Raw genomic sequence first — 15,530 nt, forward strand, 5'->3', positions numbered from 1 at the left:
GCTCCCAATGCCCCAAGCCATATCATATTATATTTAATTAACTGAGAACTGTATTTGAAATATATAGAGAGAGATACAGATATACTTGAAACACCTTATGCAGCAACTATTGGACAGAAACCAGAAACATTAAAAACATTAAAAAATTACCATCAGGGGGGAATAACTGAAATTAGCCAAGTACTTCCTGTAGCAACAGTGATTTGCTGCATTCACTATCTCCAGAATAATACAGTACACCTGAGAAGAGAGGGCATTCCTCTTGAATAAGAATTCCTAATCAAATACAAAGATGCATTGTCCCTAAATGATGATACCTAACAGTGGTATACCTCTATAAGAAACTTGGTTCTTCATAATAAGTAACTAATTAATTTTAGGTAGACCAGTCTTGCTCATTCTGATGATATCCAGATGCGTTGGGCAAGAACATCAAAAATTTTAAGTCAGCATGGCCAACATTCATGCTACTTGGGATTCTAGGAATTGCAATCCAAAACATCTAGAGCGTATCAGATTGGAGAAGGCCAATCTAGATGTACTCAATATAAAATAGAATCCTGTGTTTCTCTTCAGGTAAACAATTCAAAGCAGAATCTGGAGGGTGGTTTAGGTTGTGATTTAAATCAACATTATCACTAAGTGCAGCTGCAGGCATATGTTCACTCCACAGGTGGTCCTCCTTAATGTAAGTCTGTGCTTTCTCTGTACCATGTTGGAAATCTACTATAGCCATTTTTTACCTTTCTTTGGCAGAATAACCATTCAGTAATTTGTATGCAGCTTTGGGCTGCAAACACAATACACTTTTCTACTCAGGAGGGAGGGAGTTATGTTTTAGGAAACAATAATGGCATGCAACAGAATCACTCAAGCAGAGGTGATCTAAATTAATAACTTGTTGTTGTTTATTCGTTTAGTCGCTTCCGACTCTTCGTGACTTCATGGCACAGCCCACGCCAGAGCTTCCTGTCGGTCGTCAACACCACCAGCTCCCCCAGGGACGAGTCCGTCACCTCTAGAATATCATCCATCCACCTTGCCCTTGGTCAGCCCCTCTTCCTTTTGCCTTCCACTCTCCCTAGCATCAGCACCTTCTCCAGGGTGTCCTGTCTTCTCATTATGTGGCCAAAGTATTTCAGTTTTGCCTTTAATATCGCTCCCTCAAGTGAGCAATCTGGCTTTATTTCCTGGAGTATGGACTGGTTTGATCTTCTTGCAGTCCAAGGCACTCTCAGAATTTTCCTCTGACACCAAAATTAATAACTTACAGCATATCTATTTGGAAATATTTTTCTGGTGGATTTTTTTTAAATTTCCAGGTCTTTCTGTCTATATCTTTACTGAAATATTGGTTGAATATTATTAGATTATGTCCATTATGATTAGATTATGTCCGTTTTGTTTTACTTCTTTTTAACAAAAACCTTGAGTAAACTAATATAATGCTCCAACATAAAGCAAGTTTTGTACAGCTTAAATAATGTAAGCACAGGCTATTCATATACTTTCTGAATGTAGGTTACTGAATATTCTAATATGAGGAATATTGTGCTGACTTCTCATTCTTTGTGAATTGCCAGATATGACTACAGTATTATTATGCTCAATATGTTATCTCAAAATGGCTGACAAATGAAAACCAAAACCAAATAATAAACATGCAATGACAATCATAAATGAATAAATGCAGAGAAGCAATAAAATCCTGCTTCATACCCACCAACTACATGTAAAACAACATGTTAAAACCACCTGTTAATATACTAGAAGACTGTATTTGTTGTCAGACACTCATTCAGTTAGGAGCTAAGTGAACCTTTCTAGAGAAGACATTCTATGCAGAATATATATATATAATGAATATTCCATTCACAAAAGGGCAACAGGTGGTGAATAATAACAATACAGGTGAGGAACAGAAAGTTGATCCTAATGTACAATCATTCCCTTGTCAATAGGTAAAATAGAATTTGTGGTAATTGTAGTTCTACTTCAATGTTACAGTCTGTTGTTATAAATAGGGGCAATCATAAATGGCCTTTTGAAATTCTCTATCAAATTTGTCAGCAGAAAAGTTAGATAGGCAATTTGGCCAAATTTCTCCAGGGTTAGCAGAAATTCTTCAATAATTTCTTAAAGACAGGACTGCTCATTACCATTACTGGAGAAAAAAAAAACTTTCCCACATGAAAGTGCTCCCTCATAATATGTTTCCTTGGGATTTATCTGAATCATAGGAAACAAAGGAGAGATAATTGTATAATGAAAGACAAGACCTTCATACATACAGTATCCTTTGGCCACCTTCTAAGTACAGGAACACTATATCCCAACTATTCTTTTCTTCTTTGAAATAATGTGTAAAGCAATTTGTAAGAAAACTGATAGAAAATAATGAAAGGGAGTTTTTCTCTCTGATATTAATTACTGATTATTGAAATGTATTTCTTCCTCTGTTACACAGAGACAGAGTCTTTTGCTGCTATGCAGACATTGGCTATATTAAGGCCAGTTTTCATAAATCTTTTTTTGGAAAACATTTCATATCTTTCTGATTAACACTTGCCTTCAACAGCTTTATTAGTTCGCCAGTGTTCATTCATGGTAAAGTCTTGCCTGAGCTAGTTCCTTAATGCACTGGTACTCTGCTTTTTTTGCTTAAGCATTTGTCAATCAGCTATACAAAATGAGCTTTGTGTCAGAAGTCAACGAAAGGCATAATTTTGTCATCACTCTCATAAAACAAATCCTGATGTTTATACTGAACAAAAGTGATCATAATAACTTAATGCACTGGATCTTCAAAAATCTTTCATTTGGTTTCAGTATCCTAATCTATATACAGTTCCAGTTGCATAATTTTACCAAATCTGTTCTAAAATTCAGGTAGCTTTCCTTTGCACAAACATCTTCTCAATGCAATGCATACTATTTGCTTAACAAAGGTATTCTAGAACATAGCAAACATTAACTAAGGTTTGGTTCTGTTGTAAAATTTAGACCAGTAAAGTAATACTCTACCATAATTGACTAATCTGAAAGGGTCTGTTACCAGTTACTCTTTTGAAAGTCTGCAACATCATAAATAACAAGATATGGCTGAAAAGAATGAAGTGTAATCTACTGATCAATTACATAGGCTCAGAAGGAAAGTTACTACAAGAGGAATCCCAGAGGATTTAGTATGCTTGGGCATGCATAAACTAGCCTACTACAATATGAAGGTTTTTGCACAGAGCAGGTCCATTGTAAAGGCATCTATAGAAATAGTAAACTCTAAAGCATAACTGGTCTGCTGCATTAATCCACTTTTGCAATACTAAAGATACCTACTGATAAGAAGACACTGCCATAAACTGAAATAAGCAAGTCAGTTGGGTAGACTTTTTGTACAGAAAGAATTCATAACTCATACTTTCTAAGCAATATGAAAGATACATCTTTAGAGGAAATGAAAATGAAACTGGCAGGTAGGTATGGTGAAATAAAATGGGAAGGAATTTGATATATTGTTAATAAAAGACAGATTATTGATTTTATTCAATATTATGGAATGTTTATGGGATAAGTTGAAGTCTGCTATATTACTGGGTTTGATCCAAGAGAGACAAAAAGAATACTTAAACTGATTCTCATTTCAGTGTTGTTTCTGCTTTCGTTAAAAAAAGCTATGTAGGGATTCAAAGCCACAGTGCTAATCATTGGTCACTAAAATGAAATTTATGCTTTTGATTCAATTAATGTGTCCCTCCCTCTAATTATTGCATTTAATAATGTAGTTTTTCAAATTCTGTCTCACAGAGTCCTGGGGTTACTCAGTAGTTTGTTGGGAGATCTCCTTAGAAGTTAAATAATGCCAGGCAAATTGCTCTGAATAAAAGCTTCCCTATTGCTATAAAACTCCCCTTACATTTTATAGCTAAAGGAAAGACTTCAGTATCTTCCAGGACTACTCTTAACAATGGCAATACTGAGGCTTAACAAGCCTGTGACAATTGCTCCATCACTATTTACGGTGTGCCCTATAAGACCATAATGTGCCCTATGACATGCCGGTAAGATCATCCACATTATAGAAACCCCTTACGGACTTTTTGCAGAAAACAGAAAAAATGAACTTACGATTTATAGTTTTGATGATTAGACAGGATATATTATAGAAAGAAGAGAGACATGATGTAACTTTAGAGAAAGAGGTAAAATTATAATTGTACTTAAAACTGCTGTAAAGAAGGTCAGAAACCACTTCTTTGTATCTTTTTTCTTCTTTTCTTTTTTTCTTTTACTATTTTCCTTTCTTGCATTTTTTAGCTTTCTGTCTGATTTCTTTCTTTTTCTTTTTCCTTTCTTACTTTTCATTAGTTTGTATTGATTTTTATCTTCTTTTTTAAAACTTTTAATAAAATTATAAAATATTATCCACATTATTTTTGTTACTTGTAGCTGATTCTCAAAGATTTTTCTGCAGTGTAGCTCCAAGAATACTACAAGTTGTATTTAAAATAAAGTGTTGTGCATGTAGCTTAAAATGCCCTTCAAATTCCTGGCTGGTTGATGTAGTCTTCCTTAGCAAAATCTTAATGTATAGCAATTTGGAAAATTGCATTCCAGATGGATGCCTGACTGAGGATGGGTGGATTAATTCTCTTCTATTATTCACTTCACTCTCCTGAACACGCAACAGAATGACATTTTAGTATCAAGTTACTGATTTGCCTCTAGGTTTAGCTAAAAGCTTACGTTAGTCACTTTCTTAAAAATTTGATTTCCCTTAAAGGTGACCTGACATAAAAGAATAGGTTTGCACCCTTGTCTTCTTCAGTATGGTATAGAAAAAAATGGTGAAATAATTATTTTTACAAGTTATATATCTGGAAGCCTAATGAGAGAACAAGACAAATGCCACTTCCTAAGCTGATGTATGATTTTTTAAAATAAATAAAAGCACATTAAGCAACAATGAGTAAAATAACACTGTATAATACTCATGCCACATATAAATAATATAATAATCTGATATCCAGAAATGTTCCGTAAAAAGTTTGGGCCAGTCCTGCCAACCTAAAATGTATTAGGAACTAATGATTTCATTTAGTGTTATGAAATAATTTAAGCCATTTAAATACTGTATTAATAAATGTTTTAGCATGTAGCAGCAGATATTTAGCCAGCACTAGAAGCAAGTAGGTACATAAGAGTAGTTTCTATATTGTATTTATGGTTAGATAGGAGGAAGTTAGTCAGAGCATCTAGAGCTAGCTGAAGTTATAGTTTACCATTTAGGTAAAGGTAAAGGTTTCCCTTGACATTAAGTCCAGTCGTGTCCGACTCTAGGGGGCGGTGCTCATCTCTGTTTCAAAGCCGAAGAGCCGGCGTTTGTCCGTAGACACTTCCGTGGTCATGTGGCTGGCATGACTAAACGGAACGCCGTTACCTGCCTGCCAAAGCGGTACCTATTAATCTACTCACATTTGCATGTTTTCGAACTGCTAGGTTGGCAGGAGCTGGGACTAGCAACGGGAGCTCACCCCGTCATGCGGATTCGAACCACCGACGTTCCGGTTGGCAAGCTCAGCAGCTCAGCGGTTTAACCCGCAGCGCCACCATGTCCAAGTTTACCATTTAGCAGTACATTTAATGGGTACAGCATAGCAACTCGGGTCTATTTTAAAACTTTGACTTTTTATACTTAATTTGTAACCAATCACACTTAAAATTTTATATTTCCTTGTTGCTTGATTATAAATAGCCCACCCCCACCCCCATTTCCTATTTATTGAGTCTCCTCATGGAATGTTACTGAAAACATCCATGTGTGCCTGATCTGGCTTTGCAAACCCTTCATAAAGTGTTTGGAGACTGAAGTCCTCTGGTGTCCTGCTTGAGCAGACAAAAGAAACCTCATCTTAAGAAGGGAGAGAAAACTTGCAAGTTGCAAGTGGGATGGATCCATCACACAGATTTTTCTCCAACAGTATACTTACATTATTTTTCTCTGTTGAAACTACTAGAACTTAAATGTGTTTACCTTTGTCTAGATCATTCTTTGTGGATTTAATTTATGATGATGGTTTATATTATAGCTGTTTATAATTATTTAGTAGAGTATCATTACATACATTTGATTTTTACAGCTAGAAAACTATATTAATTTTGCCAAAAACTTTTTCTGAAGGATTAAAAATTCCAATGCAAATATCCTCCATATAATATAGTGTGTTACAGAAGGAAAATTGACTCTAAAAACAAAGTTCACTAATATAAGAACCAGGTGTACATAAAAGAGGTACTGGCTATTTTATATGTGTGTCTTATCACTGCATATATCTGATTATTCCCCAAGCAAACCTAAACAGCTTTCTTCTGCACCAAGACAATGGAAGCAGGTAAGTTAAATTTTACAGAGCAACAGAATTGCTACCTTCACAGTGCTGCTTATGCACCAGAGCTTAACGCAGACAAATCAAATGGTGCTGCTGTTAAACATACTTCACACTTTCAGGCCCCCAGCTCTGGGGCACATTTAACATGCCAGTCAAAGAGAAGAAAGCCTAACTCAGTGTAGGACTACCAGATATCTGAACAGGCAAAGGAGGACAAATGGGGGGGTGGGGGGTGGGATGGAGGACACACTAACTGTTTAACTTTCTTAGCATCCGTGACAAAAATTACAGTGAAAAATGGGGTGGGGGGTTGGGAGAGTACTTAGGCCTACATGTACTGTATATGAAAGTATTTTTTTCCAGCATCAGAAAGACTGGTATTTCAATTGCAGGAATGTGCTAGAGAGGTTAGGAGGCAAAAGCCTTCAGTGCCTAACCGATTAAGGGTTTGTCAATTTCAGGCAGCAGCATAAACAGGCCAAGGGTTCTAATCAACTAATTAAGGTCACAGAGGGAGCTAGTTAACTTGCAGTTAGCTCTTGTTAGGGAAGCGCCCCTTCACAGATAAAAGCTGCTCAGGAAGAGATAAGCTTGTTAGAAACTCAATAGGCCGGACAATATTTGGTTTTAAGGCTAGACCTGCTGGACAGAAGATACGGGGACAAAAAGGAGGACATGTCCTCCTTTTGCCAGACATCAGGTAACCCTAACTCAGTAGCCCAAGACAACAGAACTACATGTGTAGAAAGTTACTAAATACAGGAACACTTGAAAGTGGGTGCATGGAGAATCAGTTTTGGTTCAGAAGCATTGCATAATAAAGTGGACCATATTTTGACAAAAATGAACATACTAGGAGTCTAGCCTGTCAAGTTAAATCAGTCTAACTGCATTTGTTCTACTTCCGTTCCTTATCCCCAGTTCAGTGAGGGAAGGAGAAACTATCAGTAGGCCATTCCCATGATTTCACTGCTTTTTTAACAGTGCCCAAGCTTGACCCTGGGATTAAGGAAGGGCTTATGGTCAGCATGAAATAATTTACATGTAGGTGACATCTCTATACTATTTCACATTTTCAGATATGTATTTCTTAAAAAGCAGCTGGGTTTTATTATTCCACACACTAAGATACTTGTAACCTTGGGAAAGCAACTGTAGTGTGCTTCTACTATCTCTTTTTTCCTCTCCACAGAAAAAGATCATCATCATCATCATCATCATTAAAAAGAAAAGTAAAGTGGCCAACACTTTGCCATGTTTACAGATCTACTGAAATCCAAATTTGATTTAAATTAGCCACTGTATTCCAGGTTCATCCATTATTTTATTTCACTTATTTCTCTCTTAACTACACTTTTTTACATTTAACTACACTCTACCTTTTCGCTCTTCAGCAAAGGATCGTTACCTTGTCATGGTGCTGGAGCTTGAGCACCTCAATGATGCCATGAGCTAAACCATGAAGGGCCACCCAAGAGGGGAAGGTCATGACAGAGAGGTCAGACTAAATGGGATCCCTGGGGAAGGTAATGGCAACCCGCCCCAGTATTCTTGCCATGAAAACTAAATGGATCAGTACAACCAGAGATATGTCGGTATACCATTGGAAGATGAGACCCCCAGGTCGGAAGATGGTCAAAATGCTACTGGGGAGGAACAGAAGATGAGTTCCACAAGCCCCAGACGTGATGACGCAGCTAGTTCAAAGCCGAAAGGATGGCTAGCGGCCGACAGTGCTGGTGGTGAACGGCGAATCCGATGTTCTAAGGATCAACACACCACTGGAACCTGGAATGTAAGATCTATGAGCCAGGGCAAATTGGATGTGGTTATTGGGGAGATGTCAAGATTAAAGATAGACATTTTGGGCGTCAGTGAACTGAAATGGACTGGAATGGGCCACTTCACATCAAATGACCACCAGATCTACTACTGCGGACAAGAGGACCACAGAAGAAATGGAGTAGCCTTCATAATTCATAGTCAAGTGGCTAAAGCAGTGCTTGGATACAATCCAAAAAACGATAGAATGATCTCAATTCGAATTCAGGGCAAGCCATCTAACATCACAGTGATCCAAATATACGCCCCAACCACAGATGCTGAAGCAGTTCTATGAGGATCTGCAGCACCTACTGGACAACACGCCTAAAAGAGATGTTATTTTCATCACAGGAGACTGGAATGCTAAGGTGGGCAGTCAAATGACACCTGGAATTACAGGTAAGCATGGCCTGGGAGAACAAAATGAAGCAGGACATAGGCTGATAGAATTTTGCCAAGACAACTCACTCTGCATAACAAACACTCTCTTCCAACAACCTAAGAGATGGCTTTATACATGGACTTCACCAGATGGACAACACCGAAATCAGATTGACTACATCCTTTTCAGCCAAAGGTGGCGGACATCTATACACTCGGTAAAAACAAGACCTGGAGCTGACTGTAGTTCAGATCACGAACTTCTTCTTTCACAATTTAGGATCAGACTAAAGAGATTAGGGAAGACCCACAGATCAGCTAGATATGAGCTCACTAATATTCCTAAGGAATATGCGGTGGAGGTGAAGAATAGATTTAAGGGACTGGACTTAGTAGATAGGGTCCCAGAAGAACTATGGACAGAAGTTCGCAACATTGTTCAGGAGGCGGCAACAAAATACATCCCAAAGAAAGAGAAAACCAGGAAGGCAAAATGACTGTCTGCTGAGACACTAGAAGTAGCCCAAGAAAGAAGGAAAGCAAAAGGCAACAGTGATAGGGGGAGATATGCCCAATTAAATGCAAAATTCCAGAGGTTAGCCAGAACAGATAAGGAATTATTTTTAACCAAGCAATGCACGGAAGTGGAAGAAGACAATAGAATAGGAAGGACAAGAGACCTCTTCCAGAAAATTAGAAACATTGGAGGCAAATTCCAGGCAAAAATGGGTATGATCAAAAACAAAGATGGCAAGGACCTAACAGAAGAAGAAGAGATCAAGAAAAGGTGGCAAGAATATACAGAAGACCTGTATAGGAAGGATAACAAAGGCTATCGGGGATAGCTTTGATGGTGTGGTCAGTGAGCTAGAGCCAGACATCCTGAAGAGTGAGGTTGAATGGGCCTTAAGAAGCATTGCTAATAACAAGGTAGCAGGAGACAATGGCATCCCAGCTGAACTGTTCAAAATCTTGCAAGATGATGCTGTCAAGGTAATGCATGCTATATGCCAGCAAATTTGGAAAACACAAGAATGGCCATCAGACTGGAAAAAAACAACTTATATCCCCATACCAAAAAAGGGAAACACTAAAGAATGCTCAAACTATTGAACAGTGGCACTCATTTCACATGCCAGTAAGGTAATGCTCAAGATCCTGCAAGGCAGACTTCAGCAATTCATGGAGCGAGAATTGCCAGATGCACAAGCTGGGTTTAGAAAAGGCAGAGGAACTAGGGACCAAATTGCCAATATCCGCTGGATAATGGAAAAAGCCAGGGAGTTTCAGAAAAACATCTATTTCTGTTTTATTGACTATTCTAAAGCCTTTGACTGTGTGGACCACAACAAATTGTGGCAAGTTCTTAGTGGTATGGGGATACCAAGTCATCTTGTCTGCCTCCTGAAGAATCTGTATAACAACCAAGTAGGAACAGTAAGAAGAGACCACGGAACAACGGACTGGTTTAAGATGGGGAAAGGAGTATGGCAGGGCTGTATACTCTCACCCTACCTATGCAACTTGTACGCAGAACACATCATCTGACATGCTGGGCTTGAGGAATCCAAGGCTGGAGTTAAAATCGCTGGAAGAAACATTAACAATCTCAGATATGCAGATGATACCACTTTGATGGTTGAAAGCAAAGAGGAACTGAGGAGCCTTATGATGAAGGTGAAAGAAGAAGTGCAAAAGCTGGCTTGCAGCTAAACCTCAAAAAAACCAAGATTATGGCAACCAGCTTGATTGATAACTGGCAAATAGAGGGAGAAAATGTAGAAGCAGTGAAAGACTTTGTGTTTCTAGGTATGAAGGTTACTGCAGATGCTGACTGCAGTCAGGAAATCAGAAGACGCTTAATCCTTGGGAGAAGAGCAATGACAAATCTCGATAAAATAGTGAAGAGCAGAGACATCACACTGACAACAAAGGTCCGCATAGTTAAAGCAATGGTGTTCCCCATAGTAACATATGGCTGCGAGAGCTGGACCATAAGGAAGGCTGAGAGAAGGAAGGTAGATGCTTTTGAACTGTGGTGTTGGAGGAAAATTCTGAGAGTGCCTTGGACTGCAAGAAGATCAAACCAGTCCATACTCCAGGAGATAAAGCCAGACTGCTCACTTGAGGGAATGATATTAAAGGCAAAACTGAAATACTTTGACCACATAATGAGAAGACAGGACACCCTGAAGAAGATGCTTTTGCTAGGGAGAGTGGAGGGCAAAAGGAAGAGCGGTTGACCAAGGGCAAGGTGGATGGATGATATTCTAGAGGTGACGGACTCATCCCTGGGGGAGCTGGTGGTGTTGACGACCGACAGGAAGCTCTGGCGTGGGCTGGTCCATGAAGTCACGAAGAGTCGGAAGCGACTAAACGAATAAACAACAAAATAACCTTTTCGCTTGTGGGCAGCTCAATGCACCTTAGAATATTGTGGTATACAATAGATATTCAGTTCAGTGATCATCTACCTCATAATAAGAGTTATACTGTACAGTGAAGGATAGGTGATTCATATTCTGCCTCACTGCATCTAAGAACACTCATCCCTACATGAGATTCTGTGGCTCTTAGGGGTTACCAATTCCTTTTCTCAGATGGAAAATATACATAAAAGTTCAAGCATCACTTTCACATGTTTCATCTAATACAGATCCATGTGGTCTAAAACAACAAAACAATGATTGCAATACAACAAGCAAGCAATTCTTTATTTTAAAAAATCATTTTAAAAATGGTGTGAAAATATCATGTAATCATAGGCAAAACGACTTTAAAAAATTGAGCTGTTCAGTCAACAGAGAAGGTAGTCACAAGCAAGATACTTAAGCAATTTTTGGTTCTTAACTCTCACCTCTGTCACTACATCTCAGATCTCTGAATACTATGAAGTTTTGTTCAGATGTATATATCCTGGTTATATCTGCTTCCTGCAGACTCCTGGGCAGCGTTAGAAAGAATATCATTCTATGAATAACCTGCAGTGAAAAAACATACTATCCCAAAATAACTTGTCCCCTTTCCAAAACCTGAATGTAGCAACATAGTTCTCTTAATCCAGGGTTTCACAACCAGGGTTCCGTGGACCCCTAGGGTTCCAAGAGAGGTTACGAGGGGCTCCCTGGGAGATCACAATTTATTTAAAAAATTGTTTCAAATTCGGGCAACTTCACATTAAAGAGGTAAGTTTCATTGTTTATTTTTAGTTTAAGAACACTGTTAGTGCATATAGACAGGCCTGCACACAAAACGAATATAGTACTTTTGTAACTCCTGGCCTATATTTGAGCCTGAATGTGCAGGGGTTCCCCAAGGCCTGAAAAATATTTCAAGGGTTCCTCCAGGGTCAAAAGGTTGAGAAAGGCTGTTAATCCATTCTAAGTGAAAGACCAAAAGAGACAATCTGCACAAAAAGCTCCAATGAGACGACAAGACAACATGCCATCCTACCACCCGCCTTATTTACTGGTGGCTGCTCCAGAAATACAGTAGTCCTGCAGTTACAGAGCTCTGCCTTGTGCAAGAGGATTGGGTGAGTTACAGGGTGGGGCTGCTCCTTGTATACGAAGGGAAATTTATTTATTTATTTATTTTTCAAATTTCTATCAATATCTTCCAAATATTTTTGGAAGCTGCAGATCATAGAATATAGAGGTGTGGCGGACCTAGCATCATGCGACAGGCAGAATTTCTGAATTAAATATGCTAAGAATGTTTTTTCTAGATATGCAAAGAGATGCAATCTCTTCTGTTTTAGGTATGCTAAGCTATCTGAAGGTTTAACGTACTCTGTTTCTATAAATTCACATGCAACACTTGATCTAAACTAAAAAAAGTCCAAGAATATTATTTTTCTTCCCCTAAAAATTAAAAAAATATATCAAAGTCACACTGAAAACTTTCAAAGACATAATCTTGGGACCCCTTTCTTCCTCCCCCCACCCCACCAAAACAAGGAATTCAGGGTTTGCTAGCAGGCTATGTATTGTGAATTGTCCACCTCTATTTTAAAGGGATCTAGGTCTTGGTACTTTTCAGCAGAAATTACCTGTCAGATTACATTAGTTTGCATCAGTTTCCTGGAACTAAGCATGAAAAGAAGATGCATTCTTAGAAAATAACATTAAGAAATGGTATGTGGCCACCAGACCAGCTTGTCCCAGAAAGTTTGTGGGGATCAATCATATAGATGACCCTTCCATGCAGTGGGTCATTGTTGCTGCTAGGACTGTATTTCTTGATGTGTCAATGCTAGGAAGTTGTCATTGTGTGTGGTGGGGAGGGGAGTTAATGCTTTTTGTTTAGCTCATTCTCAAATGAGCCTTTTTGGAAATGAACAGCATGCAAATCACATGCATATAGCCATACATAAGCAAGCAAGCTATCCTATTTGAGGCTTGCAGGCCTTCAGGAAAGGTTTTTATTTGGAGCTATACAACACCTTCAATCCCCTTTCACAATCTCCATATTAAAGGGTGAAGACAGAATCAACATGTAACAAGGCTTTATCTGCCCCTAACCTTTCCAGCTTAAAAAAGAGATTTCTACTTTTCTACAGTTCCCAACTCTTATCTCTGCCTATTTTTATTCGTTTACATTTCACAATCTGGACTGGTCTTGAGTTTAAGACTAACATTGCTATCAGGTAACAGACAGATCATGTTGGCAAAGCAAATTGGGGACATGTTATTCATCTGCCTCTACTTAGAGGCTTGAGGAATTTTCTTTTGCTTCTCTATAAAACTGTGTGCAGCAGATCTTTAGCAGCTTATGTGAAGCAGTGTGGCAATGTTGCATTGGAGAGAAACAAAGACAAATATTTCTGACAATGGCAATGATAAGAATATATCTTTATGAGATATTTAAAAAGTGAAACCTAAATGGTTTTGGCCATTCCAAACTGTATATTCATATCCCAGCGTGTATGCTATTATGCTGAGCGTTGCACATTCAGCAATTGTAGATTCAGAAGAACCTATTCTGAGTTGGACATATTTAATTAAGAATAGAGACCATAATCAATGAGATCTTTATGGCATCTTTTGAATTGCCCTGCTTAGTCTGACACTCGAAATAGCAAAAATGTTAGCACAAGACTTTACAGTCACAATTTAATTGGCTATATGTATCAACATTAAATACATTTAGTCCACTGAATCCCAAGACTGAAAACAGCAGCCTTTCATTATTCACATGTGTATTTTTTTCAGTGTTCTGTCATTAAACAAAATAGAAGCCATTTATGAAATTCCTGTTTTGATTCTTACATCTGATAGATTGGACTCAGACTTGCACCCAACAGAGTTCCACTGGCGATGGGAAAAGGCTGGTGATTTTCTTTGATTTTAACTTTACTCTGCAGTCCCAAACACTACATCCCATTGATTGAGAGCCCTTTCAGGACAGCATGATATTGGCAAGGGGAGTTTCAGGGAAAGGGATAATATAAGAAGATTGCCAGCCTGGTCCCCTAATCAATGGGGAGTCTCTGTTGGATCTGTCTGCCCTTTGAGGTAGTCCAGACAAGGTGCACAAACTGTGAGGACTAACACTACCTTTATTGTAAGGTTACAGTAACTGAATCTGAAAGTCTGAAAGCACTTCTCCCCTCCTTTACTTTTTTGTTGTTTATTCGTTCAGTCGCTTCCAACTCCTCATGACTTCATGGACCAGCCCACGCCAGTTTCCTGTTGGTCGTCACCACCCCCAGCTCCCCCAGGGATGAGTCCGTCACCTCTAGAATATCATCTATCCATCTTGCCCTTGGTTGGCTCCTCTTCCTTTAGCCTTCCACTCTCCCTAGCATCAGCATCTTCTCCTTTACTTTTACTTCCCAGAAAACTAGGGAGGGTCCCTTCTGAGATGCTTCCCACACCCTTTTTACTTCTGTGGGCTGAGATACCTTTTGCAAGATGGTTATCTAGGGTGTGGCTCTTCCTCCTGTCTCTCAAGGTCATTCCCACATACCATTACAGGATCCCAGTTCCCATTACAAAGAGAAATGTTCTTTCATTCACAGATGAGCAAGTCTGGATCCAATCTGGTATCTATATTTTTTGGTATTACACCTATTTATGTCCACCTTGTAGGGAGGTCATATTTCTCATTTGGGTTTGTTCTGTTTAGACTATGAGATGAGTAGGAAGTAAAATGGAGTTCTTTATTTACAATAGAACTATTTACAATCAATAATTGTCCTTAAATTAATAATTCAATTCAAGCCCAACTGGGCAATGTTGGAGAGCTTGGCAAGACAGCAAAGTTAGATTCAGCTGGAGAGCAAGGTGATGTGGCTGGACAGAACTCGACTGGGACCCACAGCAAGGTGGCTAGGCAGGACTCGACTGGAGGCTGAGGCAAGGAGGCATGACAGGACTCAGCAGAAACTGACAGCAACGCGACTGAACCAGCCTCAATTGGAGGACACAGCAAGACTGCAAGGCAAAATGCAGCTATGGACCACAACCAGGTGACAAGGCTAGGCTCGAGTGGACTCCGTGGTGAGATGACAAGACTGGACTTGGCAGGACCTCGTGACAGGGCAGCAAGCTTTGACTCAACTGGGTTTCATGACAAGGCCACAGGACTTGACTCGACTGAGCTTCTTGGCAGGACAGCAAGGTACGACTTGACTGAGCTTTGAGGAAAAGGGTAAGGCAAGACTTGACTGGATTTCGCTGCAAGGTAGCAAGGCAAGGTTCAGAAGGCTGAAAAGGCTCTGGTTCCATAGCCGCTACAGGGCAGGGCTCCGAGAATGGTGCCGGCTTTTCTTCTCCTAAGGAAGCTGTTAGCTCAGTGGAACGTTTATCTCTGGCAACCTGGTCCTTGCGCTGGCTCCTTTTTATCTTGTTCCCTTCGTGGTGTTTCTCCTCCAGAACCAATCGAGCTTCTTTTTGCTTGGCGCGCTTTTTGGCTCACCTTTCCCTTGCGCTGACT

This window comes from Candoia aspera, chromosome 3, assembly GCF_035149785.1.
Source record: "Candoia aspera isolate rCanAsp1 chromosome 3, rCanAsp1.hap2, whole genome shotgun sequence".
Taxonomy (NCBI): Eukaryota; Metazoa; Chordata; class Lepidosauria; order Squamata; family Boidae; genus Candoia; species Candoia aspera.